Source organism: Perognathus longimembris, chromosome 3 (genome assembly GCF_023159225.1).
Source record: "Perognathus longimembris pacificus isolate PPM17 chromosome 3, ASM2315922v1, whole genome shotgun sequence".
In the NCBI taxonomy this organism is placed as follows: domain Eukaryota; kingdom Metazoa; phylum Chordata; class Mammalia; order Rodentia; family Heteromyidae; genus Perognathus; species Perognathus longimembris.
This window is the reverse complement of record NC_063163.1, coordinates 44,801,879-44,814,155: the sequence shown is the minus strand read 5'-3', so window position 1 is coordinate 44,814,155 and position 12,277 is coordinate 44,801,879. Positions and strand designations below refer to the sequence as shown.

Below are 12,277 nucleotides of genomic sequence, written 5' to 3'. Positions count from 1 at the left end.
CCAACAATTCTCTGTAAGTATTAACTCTCAACTTCATACAATTAGTACAGAAACTGTTTGCTATCATGTTTCAGTTTATTTCTGATTTTCTTTCTCATCATAGAACAGTAGTATCTTTCTGGTCTCCTTTTAGCTCCCTAAATGGTGAGGTTTGATGTTAATTTACTCCATGCTAGAACAAAATTAATGTAATTACTTTGGGTTAGTATTTAGGAAACTATTTTATAGAATCACATCATCTCAGAACCACAATTGTGAATCCTTTTCCTTCAAAGGAATTTACAAATCAGTAATGGTCTTGTCTATTATCATTGGGGTTTTATATTGTTTCTCTTTTTGGTGAAACTGGGTGGTTGAACTGGGGCTTTCTTTGAGCTTCCTTGGCCAGAATGCTACCTCTTGTATCATGTTCCTATGACTTTTTTTTTCATTAGCCTTCCATTTTTCACTCAGGGCTGGCCTTAATCCAGGATCCTCTGATTGTCTCCCATAGGATTACACATGTATGCTAAAACATCCAACTTGTTATATTGATCCTAAAGTTTAATATTGAGAGTATCCTCTTCACTTAAGAATTCTTTTTTAATTTATTTGTTTTTATATTTCATTAGGTTACATGTGAGACTTCTTTGTGAGGAACTTTATACTTAGTGATTAAACTTTCAAAAGGTAGGTAAGGCTGGAGTTGTGCTGCCTAGCAAGCATGAGGCGCTGAGTTCAAACTCTGGTACCACCAAAAAAATTAAAATTATGAAAGTCAAACTCCCAATACCCCTTTTTTAAAAAAGCAAATAAACTTTAGGAAAGGAACAACAGTCAGACAATCCCGTTTCCTTTTTTTTACATATATACTTGCGTACTTCAGAATAAAAGAAACATTTTCTCCTGGTTTAAGTTTTGAGAAGTTTGAAACTTACAGATTAATTGTAATCGTTAACTTATATTAATACTGTATCCCTAGAAAAGCTGACACATTAAATGTATATGATTCTTATTTTCCTTAAGAGTATTTGAGACACTAAGTCATCTGCCCACATTGCATTAGTAACTCAATTCATTCATATATATATAAATATGCAGATATATACATATATATGGAACCTCATTATAGAAAAGCCACAGAGATAATAGAAGTCACTTTATATTTTTCTTAGTTGGAATACTTCCTTTTATGTATTGTAAGCGTACTCCTGAGTTCCCTTAAACATCAGAAATTAAGAGACACGGTAAAAAAGACAAACGACTACAAAAGCAATACTTGCAAAACTGTTTGGTGTAAATGAACTGAACAACTCGGGGCGGGGAGGGAATGAGGGAGGAGGTAACAAACAGTACAAGAAATGTATCCAATGCCTAACGTATGAAACTAACCTCTCTGTACATCAGCTTGACAATAAAATTTTTTTTTTTTTTTTTTTTTTGGCCAGTCCTGGACCTTGGACTCCGGGCCTGAGCACTGTCCCTGGCTTCTTCCCGCTCAAGGCTAGCACTCCGCCACTTGAGCCACAGCGCCGCTTCTGGCCGTTTTCTGTTTATGTGGTGCTGGGGAATCGAACCTAGGGCCTCGTGTATCCGAGGCAGGCACTCTTACCACTAGGCCATATCCCCAGCCCGACAATAAAAATTTTTAAAAAAGTACTCACTGTATTACAGATGAAACTGTAACCCCTCTGTACTTTACTTTGATAATAATTTTTAAGAAAAAAATCAGATATTAAAATAATATTTCTATTTAACTAAAATCCAGAAAAAGTGACATTAGTCAGTGTTGCTGTATGATTTTGTGTCTCTGATGCCTTTCCTAATCTTTTAATATAATTTAAGCTATACATTTGGGAAACACAAATATTCTAGAAATATAATGTTAACATATTCAAAGTTGTCAAAATTGAATAATGAAAATGTTTTAGGTACATTTTCCCCAATTGAGAAAAAGGATAATTTTTTTTGTTTGCTTTTCAATTTACTTTTTATGTTTTACAAATTTATTTATAGTACAGATAAGGATTCAAGTGTACAAAAATGTTGACATGTGGCACAGAGCTCTGCTTTTTAAGGCTCTAAAACTTGTTGCACAAAGAACTTCAGGAATAGTGATTCCTTTTCTTCTCACATTTTTAAGCATTTTTTTCACATTACCTTTTTAATATATATACATAAATTTTGTTATGAGAATTTAAAATACCTAAAAATAACATTTGATACTTTTAAAACATCTTTGAGTGCATTGCCAGCATTAGGAACATTACTTCTGTTTTTTCAATCTAAATCAAGCTAGGATATGACTTAGTAAGGGAATAGGAGATGAAGCAGATTTATCAGTGAATTCTTTCAGCATTGGTAGTCCTGTAAACCACTAATAAGGGATACGTTACTTTGTAATTTATAAGAAGACTTAAGTATGCCTATTTTCATTAGCTCTGCTAGTAAAAAGAAATGACAAATACTATTATTTTCCATGTTGGACTGGTGTTACCAATATGTTTTTAGAAATATTATCAAGTTGGCAATATAATAGCTGTAATAACACTCTAGCAATTATTGAATTTAAAATAGAAATAGTAGATGAGAATACAGTAGCATATGATCATACCAATCTAGAAAATATAAGTTGTTGAATTATAGTTAGTATAAATAAAGGATTGACTAGGAGTACCGCAGAAGAAAATCAGAATCTTTTAATGGGTGATGCGTAAGCAATAAATAGCAAATAAATTCTTCTCACCTTTAATAAAGATACAGTGATATAAAGAAGGATGTTTTACATATTTCCTAATCAGATAAATTAATATTAGTAACTATATCAAATCTAGGCCCTGAAAGTTACATACAGTTGTATAAATTATGAACATAGATCATAAAAGAGGTTCATAACATGCAAGTATTTTCAAGTGCTAGGTATTGCTTATCCTCAGAACATTATATATTTCGTTTATATATGTCTACCAGAATGAGTAAGCTAAATCTGAGCTTTACATCATGGCTATGTTTTATTCTCAACAAAATTATAGCCATGAATTTTAAATTTTAGTACCAAAATTATAGACTCATTTTCCCTTTCTGAACTTTTTAGCTCCTTTCAAAGAATTACAGACAATTTCATATTTTACAAGTTCCTTTTGATGTTTCTTTTAAAAATTAAAGAATTTTATGGGCTGGGAATATGGCCTAGTGGCAAGAGTGCTTGCCTCGAATACATGAAGCCCTGGGTTCAATTCCTCAGCACCACGTATATAGAAAATGGCTAGAAGTGGCTCTGTGGCTCAAGTGGTAGAGTTCTAACCTTGAGCAAAAAGAAGCCAGGCACAGTGCTCAGGCCCTGAGTTCAAGGGCCAGGACTGGCCAAAAAAAAAAATTTAAAGAATTTTATATCAAAGACAATACAAGTAAAAACTAAAATATGCAAATATGACACTTTAGTATAATAAAATTTTCAAGCTCTTAAGCATAAATATACTGGGAAACATCCCCAGACTCCTTTTAACAGTTCAGGCTTTTGAAATGTATAGTGAAACTTATTGAGGTAGGTAGGTAGGTAGATTACATAGAAACATATAATATATATGTTACATATGTGTAATATATAATACGTGTGTGTATATATATATATATATATATATAAATGTGCCTTGATCATGGCTACCTCAAAACTTGAGTTTTAAACTTTCTCCATGTAAAAATGAAAATAAGTTGGGAATTTGAAATACATGATCAGGGCCAGATGTGAAGAACACCTATAATCCCAGCTACTCAGGAGGAGAGATGAGAAAGATAGAAGTTTGGGGCCAGCCAAGACAAAAAATTAGCAAAAGGCCATGTGAATTACTAAGCCAGAATCCTGTGACATAGGTTCGTAGTAGCATAGGTTCCTGTGATCTAGCTATGTAAGAAGTATCGGTAGAAGGATTATAGCCTTAAATCTGACCCCAGAAAAAAAAAGATGAAATCCTGTAGATAAATAAAGTGAACAAAGGCTGGGGATTTGGCTCAAGAAGCAGAGCACCTATCTAGCAATGGGGAGGCCCTGTGTTCACAGTACTGCCAAAAAAATAAGAGATATGAGTCCAGTTGTTAGTGATTATACCTGTTTTTTTAGTTACACTATCAGTTTCACTTTTCCTGCTAAACTCAGTAAAGAAATTTATGCTTATCTTTGTTATTAAAATAAATTTGTTTAAAATATCTTAGCTTCATTTTTATACTGAAATTAGTTAAGTTTTTGTGAATGGAATTTTGAAATATTTAATAGTCTAGTACAAAGAACGCAATGCCATCACTTTCAATTGTTCTGCCATTGGTTAAATTTCAGACTGATATTTGTTAAAAACAGTATTATCAGACATTATATGTTACTATTATTATATCAAAAATATATGAAAAGCATCCAAAATTTTATTTATTAAAATTATGTTGCAGTTTTTCCTATCTTTAGTATAGCTATTCAAGTTGATTTGTTACTATTAATATTTTTCTATTATAGAAAGAAAACTCACTTAATATAGATGTATTTAACTTCTTAAATACATTTATTTTGATCTCATCTTTCAAAATCACTACTTTTTTTTTCTTAGAAGAGCATAAAAATCGAAAGTAGAATTATTTCAAAAGCCAACAATGATCTTTACAGTCCCAAAGCCTAGAATATGATCCATGAGACATGTTTCCCAAATAGCCAACAATGAGCAGGCTGGAGGGAGATGAGCCTCAAGTGGTAGGACACCAACCGTGAACAAGACCAACTGACCAAGATCAAAAAAATTCTTCTAAGTTCTTACTAATGGAAAGTGCACTTTCTGCTAGGAAGATTAAGAAGCAACTGAAGAAAACAGATTTAAATTGTCCTTAAACATAGGGATGAATGGAAAAGAGCATTAATGACTATTTTGGCCTTCAGCAGTCAGAAACAATACTGTACTGTCACGTATGAATTATCTATGATAGTCAAATTCAAGAGACGAGGTAAAAAGATGATTTGCTGGGGCTGAGAAGCGGGAAAGATAGGTAGTTTAATAGGAAGTTTAATAGAAAGATAGGAATAGGTAGTTTAGGATAGGTAGTTTAATAGAAAGATAGGAATGTTTAATAGATATAATGGCAGGGAAGTTGAAATTTTTCTGGAGATAGAGGGTGATAATGATTACAACTATGAGTGTTCTTGATGCCACAGAATTAGACATTAAAATGATTAAATTGATACATTTTATGTGTGTTTAATTGCAGTTTCAAATGTGAGAACATTTTTTGTTTTGAAATTTTTTTCGTTTATGAAGCATTGACATAAATGAGAATGTTTGCAGTAATTTCAAGTTTAGCATTCTTGGCTTAGAAAATATATTGGCACACAAAAGAAGAAATGGAATTTAAATGGTCCTTGTTTTTTTTTTAATTACAGAATATCCATGTGATTTTGAAAATAATAATTTAATGTATACAGCACAGGGACAGAGAACAAGATGCAGTTTTTAATTTTGTCTTACAATTTCAATCACTTTAAATTCTTCCTAGACAGCTGTATTTGGTATACTAATGTACACCAACCATAATGTAACCAGTGGGACACTGTTGATACATAGTAAACATTCAACAAAATGTTACATAAAAAATATGTAGCCTTTCAAACAAGTTTAAAGCCAGGTGCTGGTGGCCCATGCCTGTAATCCAAGCTATTCCAGGAGGCCGAGAATCACACAGTTCAAAGCCAGCTGGGGCAGGAAAGTCAACAAGACTTTTTTTTGAGAGAGAGTTGTTTTTTTAAATTATTATAAAGGTTATGACAGAGGGGTTACAGTTACACCATTGGTGAGACTGTTACCTCCAGTTAACCATCTAAAAACCAGAAGTGGCACTGGTTAGCATACTAGCCTTGAGGGGGAAACAAAAACAAAAACAAAAAACCAAGAACAGTGCCCAGGCCCTGAGTTCAAGCCCCATGACCAACAGGAAAAAAAAGAAAAGTTTAAATATTTTATCTGAAAAGTGGGTGTGTAGCCAGGTCACTCATGGCTTTAATCCTAGCTACTCACATGGATGAGATCGAAGATTGTGGTTTGAAGCCAGCCCAGGCAAGAAAGTCTGATATTCTTATTTCCAAGTAAATACCAAAAAAAAAAAAAGTAAGAAGCTGAGCTGTGGCTCAAAGTGGTAGTGTGAGTTTTGAGTAACAGAGCTCATGGGCAGCACTCAGACTGAGTTCAAGCCCCAGGACCAGCACCCAAAAAAGAGAATGGAATAGAACCTAAAATTCCTCAAGTGATAAACATCAATATGGCATATAGGATATACTTTTTAAGTCATTACAAATCTATCTTGCTTACATGTTAAAATGTGTACAGAAACAAAACAATTGTAATATGTGAAGCACCAGTTGCTTATAAATAGAATTGCCTTCATTTATTTTTAATAATGGAGAAAATACAAAACATTGTTGAATGTGTGGCAGTGTGCTTTGTGTAAACAATTAGATACTATTAACTGAGGCGAATTTCAATACTTCGGTTTTGTAAGTCTTACTGTTCTATATAGAACTAAGATCTCTTTAAAAGCGTAGCCATTTTAATGAGAAAACAAGCAAAAATAGTTGAAACATAAACTGGAATTGGTGGTAATTTTCTGGTATCTTTCAGAGAGGGAAGCAATTCCTACATTCTTATCAGTGAGTGGTGTGGATATTGGAAAGGCCATAGGAAGATGAAAAGCTATAGGGCTTTTTATTTCTATCCTCTCAGTATATAATATGACCACATAATTTTCTAAATAATTATTTTATCAAATGATATCCAACTCAGAATAATTACTCTAATATGAAGAAAATGTTAGGCATTAACATAAGGGAAAATTAGCTCATTGGGGGCTTTTTTTTTACAATGATTAAAATAATTTTAATGCCATTAGTGTTAACAGTCATTAAGTAGTTGTACAAAGGAGTTATTATTTAAAAATGATTTTTCCCCCCTGTGGGTCCTGGGGCTTGAACTCAAGGCCTAGGTGCTGTCCTTGAGCTTTTTGCTCAAAACTAGTAGTACTCTTCCACTTGAGCCACAGCTCCACTTTGGTTTTTTTGGTGCTTAATTGAAGATAAGAGTCTCAAGGACTTTCGTGCCTAAGCTGGCTTTCAACCACAGTCCTCACCTTTCAGCTTCTAGAGTAGCTAGGATTCTACACATGAATCACCTGTGCCTGGTAGTACAATGCATCTCGATCAGTATCACCCCTTTTATCATTCTTCCCTCAAATAGTCTAATACTGTTTAGTATTTAAATTGTTTCACATGGCTCCTAGTGTTTATCTTCAAAAGCACAAGTGTTTGCTAGGTTAAGTTTATTGGAACTGAGTTCTTATATATCATTCCATGTTTTCACTTTACATGAAGTGTCTTACCTGCCCTGATGAAGATGCTTTTTGAAAGATGTACTTCAAGGAGCAAAAAGCTATTTGTAAATCCTGCTCTTATCAAGGTAAAACTCAATTTTATGAGTTTACTTTTTTTACTTATGAAAGGAAAAGACATTCAAAAATTTGACTGAATTATCTAGTCAATAAATTATATTGCCTTACTAAATTAAGTGGAATTATTTTCCTCATATTATTCACCTTTGTGATTCCTAATTTATAACAGTGTTGGATACCTAGTAGGCTTTATTACCTTTTTGATGTAAAAGTTTTAATTTACTCAAAAAAAAATTAAATGCTACATTAACAATATTAGAATCTTTAAGCATGGGTTTTAAAAAAATATTCCATTTTACTAAAAAATTTATTCTTTAGGTATTAATACGAATTTTAAAAAACAAACCTTGGAGTAAAGTAGCAGCACATAATGGTTTGTGGATTTTGAAAAGGTGCAGGCCATATTGTGCTGCCTCAAAAATACAAGGACCTGATCTTCTGAAGAGATATATTTCTTTTCATTCATAGCTCTTATGATAATAATGTCAGCAGTGCCTTAGCAGCACGTAAATATTGGCGTTAAGATTCTAAAATTATCTCCAGTATTAACTGTGCTGCTGAAGTAAGGTTGGCCATCCTCTACAATTATATTTCAGTATATATTAATGGTCTTATCTGCTTTCAGTTTTAGTGATGGTGTTTTCATCATTAATGGTATTACTTTTAATATGATTTTGTTAAAATGTTAATAACTTTCTATGTGTGCAATGTCTTTTAAAATAGTATTCAGTATAGGGAGTTGGTTTCAAGACCCCTACAGATATCAAATCTTCAGATGCAGGAGTCCTTTACATAAAATGTAGTATTTGTGTAACATCGCATCACTTAGAATCATTTCTACATTACTTAAACCTAACGCTATACAAATAGTTAACAAGTCAAAAATATGAGGCTATTCTGTTCTTTTTTATGTCTGATATTTAACTTCAGGATAAGACCATGTTATAACTTAGTTATTAAAATTTTATAATTTAGGGCCAAATATTTTGAAATTTAAAAGAAATGCTTCCTTTACTTTGTATTCGTTATTTGTGGTATTTAAAGTCATCAAAAAATAATATTAAGTATAAGTGAGAATCTCTGTATAGTCTACCATACTGATGTTATTTTCTATAAGAAGTAGCTTATTCTTTTTAACCAAACAAAATGTATAAAATAAAAAGTCCTTAATGAATTCTCTAGTAATAACTCTGTTTGGGAAATTGTAAAAGTATTTTAGGTTTTATTTAGGGAATTGTATTCAAAGTGTAAAGGGCCTACAGCTTAGGGTCTAATTTAGTGGTAATAGTAGATAAAACTTTCAACTTTATAGACAATCACTTATTTTAGCCCAAATTTTTTTATCCAAGTGGAGAAACAATACACCATATATTAACTTGAATTAAATGCCACTTTTACATGGAAATAGTTGCTTTCTTTTTTAAAAAAATTGTTGATTAAACTCTTAATCTTTTGTTTGTTTTATTGCACCATTGTTTAACCCTCTTAACGACTAATTTTTAGCTCCATTAAAATAGGTGCTTAGGCCAGGCACGTCTGTGGTTCTAGCTACTGAGAAGGCTGAGATCTGAGGATCATGGTTCAAAGCCAGCCTAAGCAGGAAAGATCCTGGGACTCATCTCCAATTAATGACTACAAAAGTTGGAAGTAGAGCTGTGGCTCAAATGGAGGAGTATTAGCCTTGAGCAAAAGAACTAAGTGAAGGGTAGCACCCAGGCAGAGTCCAAGCCCCATGACCAACAAACTACACAATAAAAAGGAGTGTTTATAAAATGAGTTATGAAGTCTAACATATTGTCCAGTAGTTTTCAGAACAACCTAGAACTTTGGTGTGTGTGTGTGTGTGTATGTGTGTGTGCCTAAAAGTATCTAGAAACAAGTTTTAGAAAACTTCAATATTTCTAAATGGCAAGAAAATAAAACCTTGTATTTTACATTTCCAATTGAGTCTTTATATCTAGATGCTCCAGATAAGTATAAAGACTGTGTGGAGATAGCTATGTTATTTTGTAATTCTTATTTTTATTCCTAACAGTGATCGTTTTTAATTGAAATATTTGGGAGAAAAATGTTTTAATAGCATTAAACTTAAATAACTAGACTTTGGCTGTAGTTCAGTAGTAAGTAGTACAGCATATGCTTTCCTTTCTTTTTTATTTATTTTTATTTTTTTATTTTTTTATTTTTTTTGGCCAGTCCTGTGCCTTGGACTCAGGGCCTGAGCACTGTCCCTGGCTTCATTTTGCTCAAGGCTAGCACTCTGCCACTTGAGCCACAGAGCCACTTCTGGCCATTTTCTATATATGTGGTGCTGGGGAATTGAACCCAGGGCTTCATGTATACGAGGCAAGTATTTTTGCCACTAGGCCATATTCCCACCCCTTTCCTTTCTTATTCACACTTCGCACCATGAAAAATATCTTCATTGAATTGTACATGGCATTTTTTCCACTTATTTCATAGAGAAGAGGAAATAGACTATTAATACCTAATAAAATACATGTATAGATAACTCAGTAGGACTGGAAATTTTTGTTGCTGTTGTCTGGGATTTTTTTTTGTGCTAGTTCTGGGGCCTGAAATTAGGACCTGGGTGCTGTCTCTGACCTTTATTGTTCAAGGCTAGCACGCTACCACTTGAGCCACAGCTCCACTTCTAGCTTTTTGATGATTAACTGAAATAAGAATCTTGGACTTTTCTGGCCCGGCTGGCTTAGAACTGCCATCATTAGAACTGAGCTTCTTATATAGCTAGCAAAAGATGTAAGCTGCCAGCATCCAGCAGGACTGGAATTTATAAAGTTAAGCTTTCTATCTTTGTAAATAATTTTGAACATCCAAAGAGCTAATGGCAAAATAAATTATACCCTTTATTAGTCAATCTTAATTAGCAATTTATTTTGCAAAGAAGAAATAGCTATATAGGTGTATATTTAATATTTTTAACTTTTGGGAGTTAATGGTTAAAGAGTTTTTATTCAAATTTCTTTTAAAAGTTGGTGCTAAATAATTCCAATATTGAGTATCTTCAGACTATGGTTGAACTATGGATTGAGGTTGAAGCCGAGAGGGCTTCTAGCAAGTATCTATGACAATGAGAAAACTATTTCAGAACTATTTCAATTCAGTTTGCATCCTATATTCAAGTACAAATTAAGAGGACACAAACTAATGTATAAGAGTAGATTTGAAAACCTACCCCAAAATTAAGCTTTAATGTTAAAGATTTTGATCATATATCATTTGCCTACAAGTATTACATGCACAAGCTAGCCATTGTTGGATTAATAAAATTAGTAGGTTCGTAAACTGGTCTCTGTTGTAATGTTTGTATTTATTTGGAAGTTGACATTCTAAATTAAACTGTATTTTTTTTTCCCTTTGCAGGTGGATATTGCTATCTCTACCTCATGGAAAAAGTTTTATTAAGCATTATTTCTCTTTAAGCATGATAAAAATGGAGAAAAATTAATGTCCTAACCATTTGAAATAGATTTGACTCTAATAAATATAGCTATGTCATTTAACAAATCTGGAAGAAGTGAGAGATCATCAATACCTTTCCATCTGTTTTCTTACTCTTGTTAAGGAAATTCTTATGAACTCCTTCCTATTACTAATAACATGAGCCCCTTTAGTAAGTAACTGTTATACTAGAAATGCATTCCAAGTATTTGGTTTTTGTTTGTTTTTTTCGCTTTTTGCAGTTCTGGGATTTAAATCCACAGCCTCACACATGTATAGCAAGTACTGTAATGCAAAGCTCCACCAGAAAAATTAGAAGCTACTTTTTTAGTAAATGTTATTTAAATTATTTATATTTATTCAGTGTGTCTTTCTTGTAAGTTTCTTTTGTCTATTTATCACAGAGAATATCAGTACTCACAAGGTGAGGTAGAAGGATCAATCCAAAGCTGATCCAGGCAAAAGCATGAGACTATCTCAACACCAAATCAGGGGCTGGGAATATGGCTTAGTGGTAGAGTGCTTGCCTTGCATGCATGAAGCCCTGGGTTCGATTCCTCAGCACCACATGAACAGAAAAGGCCAGAAGTGGTGCTATGGCTCAAGTGGTAGAGTGTAGCCTTGAGCAAAAAAAAGCCAGGGACAGTGCTCAGGCCCTGAGTCAAGTACCAGGACTGGCAAAAAAAAAAAAAAAAATCAGCAAAAAGGCTTAGGATGTAACTCAGTGGTAGAGCACTTGCTTAGCATATATGAAGCACTACATTTGATCCCATCTAGCACTGCCAAAAATTAAAATGTCTTTGAAAAGTGCTAGAAACTTTAAACTTCCCCATAGTTTTCTTATTTCCACATTTAATGTTTGAGCATGTTTAAAGTTTTCATATGACTAGTTTAAAATGCTGTTATATGTATTTGAAACATTCATATACAGAAAGGTACAAATTTTTCTGCTAAAGGGCTGATCATCATCACAAACCATAAATTTAGCCTTTATGGAGCCTACAGTCCTGGTTTAATAAAGTGGGTAGGTAATAGAAGTGACAAACGGTTAGCTATGTGTGTGTACTTGGTGAGATAGTGATAAAGTCTGTGGAGAAAATAAAGTTGGAAGGATGGGGAAAAAAGTCAAATCTATTTCTGTATTTAAGTGTTGTGGATAAATATATTGGCATTTTAAACTAATCACATGAAAACTTTAAGCATACTCAAATATTACAAAATGAAGTTGGAAGTAAAGATATTGGGAAAGCAGAACGTGTTTTAAGATAGTGTATTTTAGAGATGCCTGCCAGAGATGACATATGAACAAAAAGAAAATGGGAAGAAGCCCTGTGGGTATCCAGAAGAACCTTTCAAACTGATTAAA

General features: G+C 33.0%; 1 long non-coding RNA gene across 1 annotated transcript; it reads left to right on the top strand.

The window, feature by feature from the left end:
- The first annotated feature begins 210 nt into the window (after nucleotides 1-210).
- Nucleotides 211-11,223, top strand: LOC125348305. Its single transcript, XR_007210345.1, has 3 exons — nucleotides 211-503; nucleotides 612-669; nucleotides 10,834-11,223. It is a non-coding gene; the product is annotated as an uncharacterized LOC125348305 (long non-coding RNA).
- The last annotated feature ends 1,054 nt before the right edge of the window (nucleotides 11,224-12,277 follow it).